Source organism: Tinamus guttatus, unplaced genomic scaffold (assembly GCF_059628265.1).
Source record: "Tinamus guttatus ecotype Peru unplaced genomic scaffold, ASM5962826v1 Tinamus_guttatus_pri_ptg000149l, whole genome shotgun sequence".
NCBI classification, from domain to species: Eukaryota; Metazoa; Chordata; class Aves; order Tinamiformes; family Tinamidae; genus Tinamus; species Tinamus guttatus.
This window is the reverse complement of record NW_028288683.1, coordinates 607,353-625,062: the sequence shown is the minus strand read 5'-3', so window position 1 is coordinate 625,062 and position 17,710 is coordinate 607,353.

Below are 17,710 nucleotides of genomic sequence, written 5' to 3'. Positions count from 1 at the left end.
TTTCACAGATGTATGTAATGTTTTCCTGTAAGTCTTTAAATTATGGCATCATTTATAACTTTCTGCTCGTATTTGAGAACATTAAGTAGATACAGCTGGGGCATTAAAATGATTAATACTTGTAAAAAGGCTTTATTAATGATAAAAAGCTTTAACCAGGTATGCTCTAATAATTTTTTTACAAAGCATAATATGTCTAAATAGCTGCAGAAATTAAAGCATTTAGGTGAAGCTTAGTTTCTAAATAACAATCCAGTATTGCCAAGACATTATTACTCTTTTCAGTGCATGCTGAAAGCTTCATGTTTAAAAATCTTCATATTTAGCTTCATATTTAAAAGCTTCATATTTAAAAATCTTCAGTTTTAAAGCAGCTATAGACTGTAAGTGGAGGGTTCCTTAGAAAATAATAATTTATAAAATAAAATGTTATTGTATAATTTTGGAGGGGGCTTATGAGAATTAAACACCTGATTTTCTAGTAGAGTTCAGGTGTATTACATTCTTAATAATTTATTTACTTTTAAAAACAGTACTTAGGTATAATTTTGCTTCCTTAATCTTAGATGGACATGTTAAGATACTCTCAAATAACTAGCATCTTTTTATGCCAAAACAGTGAACCTTTTTTAAGATCACCTCACTTAAGATCCCTTAGTGTTGTTTGGAAGTATTTTAAGTGTAACTTGTAATGTGTTAGTATACTGAAAGTCGTGGTGCTTTTAAGAGCATTTTTATGTTAGGCATTGCATACCTGTAAAAAGGCTTCTGCTTTACACAGATCTGTCTGCCTGTTATTATTCCTGCAGAACTCTGAAGGTGGCAGAGAGAGAGGGGAATATGATATAAAAGCAGAAAGCTGGTAGAGCAATGCACAAGGAAGTGTTGCTCCTTCTGTCCCTGAAGGTCCACAGGAGGTTTTGGCTGTGTTACAGCAAACTAAACATAGATGCACCATGTCACGCAGTCTGACAGGTAGGAGCAAGTTCATTTGGTGTGATTGAGAAATGCTTTTCATCCAGCAAACAGAAGAGAGGGAAAGTACTCGAGAAGGTAATGGGATTAGCCTCGCAGGTAAAGAACATCTTGAAGTAGTTATGATTTTAATGAACTAAGATAGCGATATGCATATTGGTGAGACCACATTGAGCATTATAGGTCTTCACTCTTGTTGTATTTCTTAATTCTGGCCACGCTGGAACCAAAACAGACTCTAAACTAGCTATGTGAATTTATAGGTCCTCTCAGGTTTGCTTTTCTTGTTGCTTGAGCTGGTTGGTTATAGTTTTCAGTTGATGGAGAAGTCATATCTAAATATGGTATAATGCTGTAACTACTAAGCCTTTTTGTTTTAATGGAAAATATAACTTTCAGGCTCAGAGCAAACAAAGATGGATAGAGTTTCAGAAAGCTGCTTACAACACAGATTTTCCTTTCTAGAACACTAAATCTAGGCTGTCGTACCTATTTCTTTTGAAAAATATAATTAGTGCTTCTGACACATACTGCTCCCCACTTTTCTGTCAGAAAAATCCTCAAAAATTTTGTTTACATTCCCAGCCTAAGTATATTCATGTCAGCTTTAAATTCATTTATTCCTGTATCGGAAAGTTTGCTTGGCTTTATGGTCCTCCTGCATTTCTTTAGCTAGTTACTCTAATGCTTCTGTCTCTAGCTTCATTAACAGCAGTTCATGTGGTCCTGCATCAATGGCTCTGAGCCTAGAAAGATTAAATCTATCCCATTTCTTTTGCCTATCTGTCACCTTGTTGTGGCAGGTAGAGAGTCACCTTGTTGTGACTGCTTATTCTGAAATAACCTACCAAGATCAATCTTACTAATTTAATTTTGTCTGTTATGCTACTTTTTTCCTTATTCTGAAGTTATTCAATGTCTTTATGTTCTGAGATAGATATGTTCTGGTATGCTTATATTCTATCTTAAGTTATTACGATCAGCTTTTCTCCCCTCTCTGAGTATGGGCTTTATTTCAATCATTTTACACTTCCTTTAGTAGCTTTGGTAGCTTTTAGTAGTCTTTGTTAAGTTGCCAGTCCTTGAGAAACCTGATTCAGACATAGTCTAATATACTTTCCTTGTGGTCACTCTGATGCTTACAGTTCTGAATATATCTCAGGCGCAGAACTTCTTACTTTCGTTGCCATTATTACCCTTATTATCTCTCATTTCCTTTAATTTTAATACTACATTTCTTCTAAACTGAAGCCAATTGTTCATGCACTTGTATCTGCTTAGGCTATCTATTCATTCTTATTGCACAGAAATCCCGTTTTTTCATCTTCTTTTATTTAGCTCAAGAACTTCCTGTGAAACTTTTAAAAACCTTGAAATGGTTCTGGCTTTGTTTCACTACTTGAAATTCCTATTTTGTCACTTTCCTGACAGTGATTTTTTTAAATTACTATTATGTGTAAGCCTTTGCTTAATTCTAAAGTTACAGTTGAAATGCTTATTCATCAAGGCATTTCAGAACATCTTTTGACATATTTGTTTCATTTTAACAACACAGACAGCATTAGCCCCTGTCACCAGAAAAACTGGGAAGGAGAAAATATTGTATATCCTTACTAAGTATAAATTTTTAATGAGTCTTCATAAAACACAAATACCTTGTGTAGAGGCTAGGTAGGGAACTAAGTACTAAGTGCTGGTGCAAACATGTTTACAGCTTTCTAATTGAATTCACTTCATGACATTCTCTAGCAAAACCTATGAACGAAAAAATCAAAAAAATTATAACAATAGGGTAGTTTTTGTAGACATGAATAGTAAAGCAGCCAATGACAGTAAAGCTGGTGTCAGTCTTGGTGTATTTTAATTTAATCTACCTTTAAATGACTTAAGTCATTTCAATGTTTTCATTTCAATGTTTTTTTTTTCACTTAGGGTAGGTTTGACATTATTTACAAAACTCTGAGAGAAAAATAGCTAAGAATATTTTAATCTTGCATTGTCCATATAAATTATCATCATTTCATAGGAAATAAAAATGTATATTTTATGCAACACCCCAACACCTAATGAGCTGTAGATTACTACGTTGAAGGTTATTTTTCTAATGTTGACTTCCTTATCTTAGAGATGTGAAAGGGACCTTCCCCTTTTCTTGAGGTTCATTCTTCTGGAACAACCAGCAATTGTTTAATAGGTGTTTTCAACAGAGGAGCCAGAGTCTCTTCTATAAGCCACTGCATTTTATGGGCAGTAGTTCTGAGCAAATGTCAGACCTGTAATAAAATTCTGAGGAACACTAGCGCAGTTAAGAACACAAGATGGGAAATACCTGTTAATAGCCTAACTATCAGTAAAGTCAAATCTATCATGAACCAGGCAAGCATCATGCTGCCTGTGAAGGATCTAATGGTCATGGCTTGTCCCAAACTACACTGGAACAAAAGGTTGGGAAGCTAAGGCTTATTTACTCTATTCTTTAGATGCCTGTGACCTTTGAGAGAGGCTGGAGGTCAACATATATTTGGGAAGGCAGTATGATTGTTCATTCAGCTGCCTATCGCAAGTGATTGCAACAGCTAAAATGACTGAATTGGAATTAATCTTCCAATTCTCTCCATATATGACTGTTGAAGGATAAACCTTCCTGGGTTTTCCTAGACCTTTTCACTGGTCAATGATTCTTCTATTAATCGAAAGCTGTTATTACTTAGACTCAGGGAATTTGAATATATGATGATGCAGGGAAAAAGGATCCAAAAACTATTAATGAAGTTTGTAATCTAATGCAATTGTGTATCAAGTGCATGATTACAAAGAATATCCACTCAAATTTGAGAAATGTGGGCTGCATGAAAATATTCAGTATATATGATTTTTGAGCTACGTGAAAATGGCCTTTGAGAATGGAACCATTTTGTAACGTCTTGCAGAAACATCTTTCTCTTCAAACTTTGCAAAAACAAATGATAGTGTAAATACTGTATTATTCAGGATCATCATTTATTAAAAGAAAATGTTATGGCAGCTAAAGTAGAATTTTACTTTCAGAGCTAAATAAAATTTTAACTTTGAGAAGCTACTCTTTCCTTTAATAGTATGAGCTAGTGTTTGCACAATTTAACAGGAATTATCTTTAAGTTATTTTTCTGTCATTATGGATGAAGCAGGGAATTTTCCCAAATGAGAACTGAATAATTTTCCTTATTTCAGAGAAGCATTTATCTACCTGCAGTGTGTGATATGTGTAGTCAATTGAATCAGTGTAAAAAGGGGAAATTTGACTGGCAAATAATTTATCTTTTGTTTTCTTCAGAAGACAGGAGGCTTCTGCATGCTTTTTTGAAAAATATTTTGCCTAAAACAAAACTCTACTCTTGGATGAATGGTGAAAATTACTGATTATCTTGGGCAGTACATTATCATACAAAATTTCTACAGTTTTTTTTTTTTTTTTTTTTTTTTTGTTTAAGGCTTGGGAAATCTAGCAAGAACACTGTAGTACTATATGTTTCATTTTTATAACAAATACTGTATTTTTCCCCATTTTCCATGTAATATACATTAATGGTGAAAAGCTAAACTTTGCTATTTTATTGCTGTGTACTCCACATATTTTTTTTCAGAATTTTTCAGAACAAAATGCTATGCAAAATGTATTTTTTCTACTATGTGATATGATAGGAGAAAATGCATATTTTCTGTTCCTCTAAGCACTGATTCTATAACTTTATTATAAAGTGCACATCATAGTGTTTTTTCGCAGTATTGTCTAGCTAAACTTTTCCACAGAGAAGCTGAGGAAGATTTTACATTTGCTCATATTTGCTGAAAAATACAGTTATCCACATAAATCAAAAAACTCAGCAACTTCACCGATCACAGTGATTATTAAATAACTCCTTGATTCCTGATTCCTTTTCTATTCAGAGATCTTAAATACATGCTTGTAAATGTAATAATAATAATACATGCTTAAATATTGTATTTAACCAATATAACTAATTTAACTAATTTAGCTTATATATATATATATATTTTATCCTGCTGAAAGCAAATTTTTAAACTTTGCTTTTGGATTATCTCTGAATATATATCCATAGGAATGACTGCCACGCAAGTGACTTGCCTCTATAGTACAAAACTGAGATGCCAAGTCCTTGCTCCATGTAACTTTGGACAATCTCAGCAGGGGTAACAGAGCAGGTCAACTTAGCAAGTTTCGTAAAGTACAGTGTAAGGCTGTTCAGCAGGGATGCAAAAGTGTAGGACCTCTCGACTGAGTGAATTCACAGCATGAACAAAAAGTTCTAGTGCTCAAGTATTCAGCTGTGTTATTTTTAATTTAAGATCAACATTAGAATAAATATAAACAAATTTTTTTTAGTCGGGAAATTTGCTCTTTAGCAGAGTGCAATCTTTGTCAAAACACAATAGTGTTTTTCAATCCTGAGCTGAAACGTTCTGGAGGAAAATCTATTGAGTTTTAAAATTCCTGACCAGTCATAATGGTAACTGTCTAGCAGTGTGTGTGGAATATTTTGTATTCCATCAGGATTTAGATGACATATCTTTTGATGCTGTTGTAAGCAAGTAAACTTTCTTGCTGACAGACAAAAGACAATTGCTTTCAGAACCTCTATTCTTTTTATTCATATGCATTGTAGGAATATTTTCTCTCATGTTAAGTGAGTGGGGAATTAGGAAGTGGGATTATGGTATTCAGAGAATATGTGGTTAGATCTTACATAAGAGAGGTCTATTTCTGCTGCATTCCCAGTTCTGGTGCATAGAATAGGGCATTTGAAAATAACTGTAGAGGAGGAATAAGATTTGTATACTTCATCTTAGCAGAAGCAGCAACAGTTATTGTGCAAAAAGAAGCATGCAAAAGACTGGATATTGCCTTCATTGTGTACAAATAGACTGAGTGCTATCAAATATATTACCATAGATCTTTTGAAAACAAATAACTGTTAGTAACTATTTCATATTTCACTGGTAAAGGACAAACCCTTACTTGTACTAGTAGTACTGTTTTCAGGAGGAATCCCGTTGATTTAGTTGGAGTAGCTTATGGAAGTATGGCTATTTTGCTTGCTTTCTTCCAGGGCTTACCTATAACCTAGGCTTTGCAGTAATGTCACGATGGCCAAATGCAACTTGCATTTAGACACTATGCCTTAGTGTTTCAAATAATCTTTTTCTCTATGAAGTCTGGTCGTAGATTTGTTCTTACTGGATCCTGAGCGACTACTGTTTTTAAATACATCTAATTCTGTAGCTCTTTAGTAAGACAGATTCATTTTTATCTTCTGATGAAGAGGCTCCTATATGCTAGTATAAAATATCTGTGTCTGTAAACCATTGAAATCTATGCCACTCCCCCTGAATAAACATAAATGCTGAATGCAGAATCTGTTTACACATCAGAATCACAGACAAGCAACTACCAGGACTTGAAAAGTGCTTTATTGCAGTACAAATCAGGTCTGTAAGATTTTGCTATGTTCCCAAATAACTTAATGTTTGTTCCTTGTACCTTTCTTAACACTTTTTGAGAAGTGTGCTTCAAAGCAGCAATTTGAATCCAGGCCATCTGAATGCCTAATGGCCAACTCATTATCTTTTTTCAGTTCCTGCTTGTTATTTTTGAATTAAGTAGGTAATCTATTGAATAAGGAGGACATATTTGTGTAGTGGTTTTATTAGTTAAAAGAAGACTGAGTCCATAACCTTTTTAAAGTTATCTTTAAAATGTGATACACTATTGCTTATTTTTCAGCTATAGTTATAGTCAGTTTCTACATTTGTCACTTTAATTTGGAAGCTTTCAAACAAAGTGTCATGGTTTTCACTGTTACAGATCATGATAGCTAATTGCTAGGGATGCATGCATAACTGATTGTAAATGCCAAACCTGAAATCGGAGACATACGATTAGACTCTGGTTTACCAACCACATGATGGTACAGTGTGCTTACCTAAGCTGGTGTAGATAGATGTGAGCCTGTGTAAAAGCAAATCAGTTAGCACTTGCCTCTTGGAATCTTTCTGGTATTTTAGACACAGCAGCATGTCATATGGCTCCGAGACAGGCTTTGGCTTGTGCCTTGTCACTTCTGAGGGTGGGCAGAAGGTGTGGAGCCAGTCTGGAGCCAGTCTGCAGCTCTTAGAGGCGTTCTTTGTGTCTCTGACGAGGGCATCACCTATGCTACTATATCCACCTAACCATTTAACAGCTTATTTTGAGAACATGTATTTCTACAGTAATATCTTTTTAATTAACCAAAGTCTGCAGATACTTTTTATGAGTCTTTTTAGAGATAACATCTGATTTTTGCAGCAGTTGGCAAACGGTGTGTCCCAAAATGCAACCTTCTATTGCTAGAGCAGGATGACTTTATTTTTTCTCTTTGAATTTTGGGTTTTGGATTGTAGTGAACTTTACTTAGTCATGTCTGACTTGTTGGGAGCTCTGATACAGAGGTAGCATCTCAGCGCAGCATTAATAGAAGATACACAAATAAACCTTGGAATTGTATCTTAGAAAACTGGTGGACAGCTAGGAAAAAAAGACTGCAAAACACATAGAGTACTACCTTAGTGATGAGAAGAAGAATTATTACGACTTTGTAAATTATGGTATCTTAAAATAACCGTTAAACTCATCTTTATCTTGTTAATTGCTTCCAAGAATTTTATCAAGTTAGACATTGTCTGACGTGTTTAATTTCATGCTTCACAGAATATGTATGTATGTCCCGTTTGGGACATAACTATGAGTTAGAAGTCTTAGATGGTCTGATGGACCTTTCTGCTTTTGAAGAAAAAGAAATGTAGAAAGTGTATTTTATGACGAAGGTTAACTTTAAATTCCTCTCCAATGGCATAGCACTATTTAATATTGTCCTGCAGTCATGGTAGTAGAGGGCTAGCAGTAGTTATTGTTTGTCCTGGGGCTGTGGGATAGCTGTTCTTCAGTTCAGCACAATGACATCTGGTAACATATTTCAGAAAGGGGTAGGAGGTGGAGGGAATCAAAAGGGTACTTCTAGTGTAGTCACTGATTGTAGTTGTGGATCAGATTGTGAATAAGATTCAGAAATCCTATTTGAAAATGGAGTAAAAGACCAGGTCTGATGTAGTAAATTTTTGAAATTACATTATTATGGGAAAAAAGTTAGAACAGAGGATGGATTAATTTTTTTTCCAGCAGCAAGAACCTAGATTTTCAATCAGTGAACTAATTCTAAATATATATTGATTCACGCGCTTCCCCTTAGCCGGTAAAAATCGTAAATAATATACTGAGTTTCTTTGGGCTTCTAGTCACGTGTTCCTTTTCCGCTCAGGGACAGAAAAGGCTTATCAGAGAATGTACTTTAAAAAACCTGTAACTTTTTAATTAAAACTATAAAGTTATGGTATAATCAAATTAAAATTCATAATCAAAGGATGTAAAAGCATACAAAATGATCGATATAATGAGTGATTTGCAATGAATGAGTGGTATAAAAGTGAAATCAAAAGGAGATTAAATTTTGATGAAAAGACTGTATTGGGCATTTAAATTTAACTCGTTAATAGGCAAGCACAATCAATAACAGGCATGAAATCCAATACAAGTTTAATACTCTGTTACTCTGTAACTAGAGGCAATGCAGCTCTGCATGCACATACACGCTTCACTGAAGTTTTCACTGAGTCTCACTGAAAAGTAAAATAAATTACGTAAACCAGACAAATTTTCTTCATGCAAAAATGATCATAATCATGTATGATCTGCAATTCATCATTTTAAAAGGTAATACAGTAACATTTCAGTAAATGATCCAGTATCATTATTTACATACAAAGAATTCTCACTTCTGTTGTCTCAGTTATAACAGGTCCAGCATTAAAAACATGCATTGATGGCAGGGGGAGAAGGGAGAAGGGAAATGAAGGAAGTTGTAGGACTAGTGTCAGCATATTTCCGTGATTCATAATGCTCTAACACATCTACAAAGAGTGCAGAAAAGGTGCTGAAGCTGTATTGTGAAGAAAAATAGAAATTACCCTGCTGGAAGAACTGAATCTATTTAGTACTGTTTCTGCAATTCGTAATTGCAAAACTACCTCTGATCACAGTTTTGCCTTTACCAAGTCTTATGATAACTGGTAAATTTTATGGGTTATTGGGGCATTGAATAAATGGACCTTTATGTGGACTGATACATAGCTTTAGATTAAGGTTCCCCTAGCTGTCAAAAGCTATTTTTCCAGATATAAGAATCACCATATTCAATGTCAATTCATTTATGAAGGAAAGCTGACATAATGATGAAATTGCTTCTGTGGCCATCAGTGTATGGCTGTCTCACCAATAATGAAAAGAATTCTTGTTTCTTATAACATTTGAAATGTCATCTTCTACACAAAATATAGAAGTAAAAGGTGCAAAAAAGCCTGAGAGTGTTTTAAGCATGATCATTTTGATCAATGTAACTTTTTCTATACTTCTTTGTATAAAAGCACGTCAAAAAGCATGCAACTTTTTCCAGTGTACGTAGTTTTTTGTTAATATCTTCAGGTTTTCATCATACTCATTATAAATAGCGTGCTAGAGTTGCTCCTTGTTGTCAATAAGCTTGACCAACATTTTGGCCATGAAATAAAGCTGTGATCATTCCTTTAAAAATATGCTAATATTTGAGTCAAGTCTAAGAGGTTTCTGAGACCGCAGTTCTGGCTAAACAGTAGTAGTAACCAATGACAACAGAAAAGCAAATAATAGTTGCTATGTCATTGTGTTGTTGAACCTCTATCATCTTTCTCCAGAATATGAATTTGACCAAACTAGTGGATGGTTTTAGAGCTGAGTCTTCTGTGCTTAAAAATAGAGATGATCCACATGTTTTCGGAAATGTTTAGCACTGTGCAACACTGCTAATCAGATATGTCCTTGTGTTGCTGTGTTTGGAAAGAAATATATTATTAACTTCCATCTGGATGATGTTAATTTTTCATTGCTAGAAGGATAGATGTCCGTGTCCCTTTACTTTGTCCTTGTTTATTTTAGTGTCCCGGGAAAGGTCTCTGTGCCTTTTTGTGTAGTGCCTGCTTAGTCTGGTGAAGAGAGTATATCTTCTGTGAACTGGTGTGATTGAGACTATTTGACATTTTTCTTTAGGGCATGAATAGAAGTGTAACAGATTAAATTTTAAGTCTTCCAAAGCCCAAAGTTTTATCCTTTCTGTGAAGATATATCTGAAATGTTAGGCACAATAGAGAAAAATAATCAGTGGCTTTTACGTGGGATCAGTGGTTTCATAAAACCAAGGTTGTTTATAGAGTTATTTTTTTGCTTTTGGATCATACTGGGTTTAAAGCTTTCCTAAATTCCCCTTGAAGTGATTCCTGGCTGCTTCTCAGTAGTCTGATAACCCTATGGCTACTGGATTTTACAGAAAAAACCCTTAGACTTTTTTTTTCTCCTGTCTTTCGTTCTGCAAGTCTTCTAAACATGTAACTTTCAAAATGAAGGAAAACTCTAAAGGAGGTCTCAAAATGTAGATGATAATATTTCTCAAATGCAGATACAATATTTTTGTCAGGTTCTTCTTATTCATTTTAATGGTGTAATGAAAAGAGATTATGCACTGGAATGTACTGTTCAATCTGAGCAAGAAGTGGTATAGAATAAAAAAAGCTCTTGTTGCCCCTTAGGACTGCAATAAATTAAGCTTTTCCTCTCACATTGTGCTTTACTGTTAAGTGTTATGTGCTGCATTTATAATTTAATTCCTAAGTGAATGGTTCAATGACTTTGAATCTTTCAGATTTTTAAGGAAAAAAGTTTTCCAAAGGAAAGAATAAGAAGCAATCAGATGACTCATTCACCTGAAAACAGGCTTACTAGATGATAAGAAGTTCTAGAATAGGATAAATCTAGTATAAATCAACATAATGTCTAAGTCTATGGAGCATAAAATTTTATATGAGCAGAGTATTTATTCACATTTTAATTCCTTTAAGTTTTCTGTATATTGGAGCTCTGGTTCTGATGGGAGGTTGCAGGTGCAATGATATCAAACTTTGTAATGATTTGATGTTGACTTGTACTGCTTTTTTGTCCATGAATTTCACAGGTTTTAGTGTGTGAATTCACCGTGAAATTTCAGCTTTGATATTTTATCCAATAATTCTTTTAAGTTGTAACCCTTAAACTGTTAGTTGTGATCCTTGTATTCCCCTGAATCCTGTGAAGACAGAAAAAGTTGGCGTAAAGCCCTTCTCTCCCTTGTCCTCCCTCCCCCATGCCTTTTTTGTTGTGGTTGTGGGTTTGTTTTGTTTTGTTTTCCTCTGCAGTGGCCTAAGGAACGAAGAAAGGGAAGTATACTAAAAACACAGAAAGAGACTTTAATAATTTGCTCGAATATCTCTTATTGCTATCACATAAGAGGAAGAGGATTGAGTCCTCCTAGCAGTAGAAGGACCATTAGTCTTGTCTTAGCATGCAACTATGCACTTTGAAGGGGGGTCTCCATTTTCTGTTTGAAAAGTTATTCATGAACTGGGCATGAAGCTGTTCATCCAGTTCAGAATAGGATGGTTTTGATCATGCACCATGAGAGGCAGCTCAGAAATTGTGAATTTCAGCCCTAGGAGTATAGATGTTCTGAATGATTATCGGAACTGCAGTCATTTCAGGATCACTGTTTTGGACTTAATAGGCTTCCTCTTGCCTCACACTTTTTTAAGCTCTTGTGTGGCAGGGAGAGTAGTATGGTAGTAAAATAACTACACTAATGTTGCCAGGAACCTCTGTTGTTCAGATTTTGAATAAAGTCTTGAAAATCTCTGTGGCAGGCAGGAAATAAAACATACTTTTAAACTGTACTGTTCAAAAGTAACCTGAGATATTTTACTGCACTGGAAAAGTACTATATCCTTTTAAATCAAATCAGGCATCAAGTGAGAAGGTAGAGGGTTGTGCAGCAAAATCACAATAGTTGCCTTAATCTTACATTTCATGGAACTGTCATTAAAGGTTAGTGACATCTTTCTACTTTATTACATGGTATGACCAATGATACCATTACATCTCATAGTAATACTTTAAATTAGAACCCTCAAATAAAGCTCTAATCCTTCGAAGCTGACATTTTCCAGACTCCCAGCCAAGTGGATACTTAGGTGGATGTGTATGTAGCTTCTAGCCACTATTTTTCCCTTTGAAGTATGTTTAAAAACTACTGTCGACTTCAGCAAAAGATAATTTCAATGCACTAAATGTCTTTGCTATTGAGAGATTAATTAAAATGAAACAAACTCTTATTGTATGTTCATCAAATTATGACTTTTGCCAAATCTGTTCTGTTCACCTCAAGGTACTAGATATGGTACATCTGTACCATCTACTTATTACAGTTAATGTGCATTAATTTTTTTGTGTGACTTCTAGGATGTGCTTCTGGAAGATTTCTTACACTTCTGACTTGCACTGATCTTCAAGATGAATGAAATATTTGTTACTATAGCTCACTTTGTGAATAATTTTAAAAGATTCTAACCTTCCATTTCACTGAATATTTCTGCTTCTGATTCAGTTTTTTATTATTTACTGGCACTTTTGGATTCCTTGTGTCCATGTTTTCCTGCTGCAGTAAAGAAAACCTAGGGCAGACTTATAAGAAAAAAATATTTAATCAAAAATATTGTATAAAAGGCTTTGTGAATATTTTCATGAAAACAGAAAAGTAGTCTGAAACATCTTCTTTATTCAAATCATAATGAAGTAGTCCAAGGCATTTAACCTTAATGACAGGAAAAACTATTTAAAAATCTCATTTTTAAAAGTGTGAAATAAGGGTATGAGTCTATCTACTTTAGACTGGGCAGGTGATAAACAGTTGAGGTAGGTTTTCTTTCATTTTGAGTGACCTGGGGCAGAAGAAAATATTATGAAAGTTACCATCTTCCTTTGAAACATTTTGATTATGCCGAAATACAGCTCAGGTTTGAAAGTTTAAGTTGGGAATTGCATCTTTTTTTTGACAAAATGGAAACTAAATTTGAAAACTTCTGTGGGAATTATCATACATTGAAACAGCAGGGACGAGGTCTCTAATTTTCATTTCACTGAATGTTCACATCACTCTTAAGTTGATGCAAAATTATTTTTAATAGTAAAAGAAAATGTAAAGTGAATTTAACTGTTCACCTAAAATTTGGTCATAATGCAGACTGAGAAAAGTCTAGCAATAATTAAACAGTGCAAAGTGAAATAAAATTCAAGAACTGACAGTATAGGGTCTGCAGCTGTATAAGCTGCAGTTTGCCTAAAGCTGGTGGAGGGCACCATCAGGAAAACTCTGATGGGCAGCAGAGTAGATCCTTGGAAAGCCCCTGTGGCTGGCTGAAAGGCATGGTCTTGTTCATTAGCCTGGTGCCAGGGATGCCTCCAGCATCACAGTGAGATAGCCAGTTGTGCTGTTCGGTTAAGCTGAAAGTCCTCTGCTCTCTTTCCCAACCTCAGTCTTCCATAGCATGAGCCGTACTCAGGATGCCAGGGAGATTTCCTGTCACAGAACACTTTCTCTGGACCCTTGTGTCCCAGTGTGCAGTCTTGCCTCGTACCATTGTATTTCATATGAGATGAATTACAGCAGCTGTTGTTGATATGTCTTAAAGTTGGTCTGGTGACTTCAGCAGACCTATTCTAACACATTTAATTATGATTAGAACTTTCTTAAAAAGGCTAAATCCATTTTACAGTGGCAAAGGTCATTTTAAAAGCAATTCCTGTGTAAATCAAATGTGGATCTCAAGAGATTGAAGTTCATTTAAATAGTTGGTAATCATACAATATACTCTTCAGGGTATTTTTATTTTATTTTTCTGCTGTAAAATATTTTATATAACCTGAAAATATTTACTGCTCTCTCCCAATCCTTAAATTGCTGTAATAGTCCGTGATTGCTAATGCAGCAGATAGTAAACTTTTGACTCAAATATACATGGATATGACTCCTCTTTCATACAAAAAGTAAAAGTCATAGCAGATCATTCTGTTTATTAAAGGAGCAAATCAAGGAAAGAGCAGGGATAAGGTCAAAAATTGCCTCTATGATCTATATATTATACAAAGGACATTAAAGGCTTTAAAGTAAACAGTCTCTTACAAGAAGCCATCATAGTTAACTTCTTTAGATAATAAAACGTGAAAGTAAAATTTGAGGGTGTTTTTTGTTGTCTTTGATGGAAAAACTCCTTATATGTAGTACAATAAATATGCATTCTTCAAATTTCTGCATGTATGTGTGCGTAGTACTTGCTTATTGAAAACTTATCTCAATTAAGTGCCTTTTTAAAAAACTCATGGGCAATTGCATATAAAGTATGACCCGTGTTTTTGGCAAGATCTAAGTGGAAGCTATGAGTACATAAAACACCAGGGTGTTTTGAACTGGTGATTTTCAACAGCATACTCGATGAAAACAAAGTGCTCGAGGTAAATGAACTGCATATACATTACACTTACTGCAAATCATTACACTTACCTTCAAACATGGAGTGAAATTTTAAAGTTGCATGGTATAGTTCTCTGTAAAACCTGGCATCTCGTGGAAATGCCAACCAGTTCTTACTGTGTGGAAAGGTAATTCACTATATTTTATAGAATCTGCAAGAAAACAATTAAATACCCTTTAACCAAGCTAATATTTCATGTCTTCATAAATACATTGTTTCTTGCATTTAGATTCATTTATGTTGTTTGTGTACCACCTTCTCTGTTAAATCAATTTGTCTGTACAATGACAAGAAAGGATTTTTACATATATACCCACGAGGGGTGAAGTATTGCTTTGGATGGTCAATTGCAGTTTTAAAAATAATTCTACTTTTCTGGGGAAAGTATGAATAAAAATAAAGTGATTAAAAGAAACAAGTCATCCATCTCTAAGATTGATTGATGTATCAATACATCAACCACTACAGTAAAGCATTCATAAATAAACACAAACCTAAGATTTTCTTTTTTCTTTGTGTCTTTAATCTATCAACCAGAGTGCACCTTCTACTCTTCCAAAGTAATTTACCTCAGGAAACACATCTGAGTTAAATTGCATTCATTATATTGGAGCAAAGCCATCAAAGATGTCATGCTGCATTTTCTCATTTGCTTAGCTAGATGGTGCTAAATATTTTAGTCTTTAAGGCTTTTTCACTTGCTGGCCTTTCCATCTCACATGGTGACTAAATTCTTACTCCAGATTCTTACTAGCAGACGCATTTGTAAAATACAAATCTGGATGGATGTTTCATGGCTGTGGTTTGTTTAAGAAAAGTATCATGGAATTTGTATGTTCACCAGATATAAAATAATTCTCTAAACTGAATGTGTCAGACTCATGTATTCCAAGTGATCTAGTTGAATGACCTGCACGGTCACTCAACAATGGAAATATCTCTCCTTTTCTCCTTTGAGAATTCTTAAGACCAGCAGAATGCGGCAACCTTTCCATTGGTATAAAGAGGTGAATAATTAAAATATTGATCACACACAGAGATATAATCAAGTCTGTCACTGTGTTTTGTCCTGAGCAATCAGTGGAGACAGGGGGGAAAAAAGTAACAGGACAGAGAAAGATCAGAGAGTTTAAAGAGGAAACAGAAAAAAAAAGGAGATAAAATTTGAGTTGTGAAAGGGGTATTTACTGACTAAGTAGAGTAACCTCTGTAAATAGTGTTTTTGTTTTGTTTTATTTTTGATAACAAATATTCTGAGATCTTTTGCTGGATAAAGATGCATGGCATCAATTACTCAGCTCTAGGCCTACATGTCTATTCCTACATGTGAAAGGGCATGAAGAGTGAATTCTGTAGGGATTACTTTCAGTGATAAAGTTTGTTTGGGAATACTTTTTGAATATTTGCATTCATCAATTTTTGCTCATTTTTCTACATTTTCAGAAACATGGAAAAGTTAAGACTAGTTTATGAAACTAGACATACTGAAACTGTGTTCATTTACAGATATATCCTCTTACCCAGAAAAGTTGTAGCAATTCTTTTGCAATAAAAAGGGAATATGAAGAGTCTTTGCTAATTTACAATGGGTGGATTTGTTGTGGTCATGATGTGATGTGGTCATGATAATGAGGTGCCAAATGAAATTCAAGTAATTATGTCAATAAGGTCACATGTAAATCTAGGAGTCCATAAATTCCAGTAAGTCCATAATAATAATAATAATAAAAAGATAAACTATTTTGAAATTATCAGTGGATAATTACTTAAAACAAATATTTTCTTGCGTCATTACGCCCCAGCTGAATCTTGACTAGAAAGACTAGGTGTGATCTAATAGGCAAGAGAGCCAGTTAAGTAGTATGATATGATAGCAGTTTGCTGGATATTAATACAGATTGATATATTCTGCGTCACTAAAGATAGGAAGACATTGTTTAAGAGTAGTTAGAAATTTATCTCAAATGAGGGAGAAGAGCTAATGATGTCAGTAAGACAGACTTTCCTCCTTCATTCCAAGAACCTTGATATGATAGAAAAGAGTTGAGTTTACGTGGTAAAATAGTGTCACTTTTTGCAGAAAATAACCAATATAATTCCAGATGTACAAAACATTAACATGTAGCTTAAAATATGTTTTTTTTTAAATAATATTAACGTGCTGTAAAATGTATACCATATATTACTTTTTAATTGGCTGTAAGTACGTAGCTTTAGCAAATAGGAAGGTTCAGGAAAAGGTCTACCAAAACAAGGTTATACTTAGATAGCTCTATATATACTATAGTTATAATGGCTATCCATAGGTTTAGTAGTAATGTATGTTTAGGGTAATATATTAGCATTAAAAAAAGGCTGGCGAAGAAAGGAAGCTGTAGAATTATATTAAACCAATTTGAGCAAGTAAATTTAAAATGAAGAGAAAGTTTTGATTTCTTCCATTAATTTTAATTTATAATACTGGCTATGCAAAGAACAAAAATATTCAACTTCAACTGAACTTGCTTATTTGAAGGTTGTTGAAAGTTATTGTAGGGAGAAAAGCAAATGAAGGCTTTATGCTGATTATGCAATAGGTCCCCTCAGCTGTTCCATGTGCAAAAAACTGCAGAGGTAATATAACTGCTATAATATTTCTGGGTGGTTATTCCCAAACCCCAGTTTTTAAGTTGAAAGCTTTGTAGGTATGTTCAATCCTCAAGGTTTTTCCTTTCAAATCATAAGTAGTAATATGTAAATACTTGTTTTTTGTTACTAGTATCCAGACTGAATATTCATAGGTTCTTTTTGAAGCGCTCTCTGAAACCTGCGTTTCCTCCTGCTTTTCAAATGGTAGCACCTGTTTCTTCCTGTCTCTCTAAAGAAGAATGTGGATGGCTAGAGCACTAAACTGTCACCAGAAGATCAACTTTGACTGATTTTGCATCTTTAGCCAGTTGTTAAATTTTCATATCTGCAAAATATAGATGCTTATGTTCCCCAGCATTTGTTTTGTTTGTTTGTGGAGATAGGCCACACTTTATAGAACTAGGAGTCTGGTGGCTCTTGACCCCTGAGGGTAGTGAAATACTACTGTTTGTTTCAGTTAAATGTTGTAGGACCATAGCATAACACAAGAATAGTTTCCAAGGCTCTAGTTCGATCTTCTGAATATGGGAAATAGGATAGGAGGGAAGAATAGTAGGAGTTTCATGGAAGAGCCTGGAAGTAAACTTTGAGA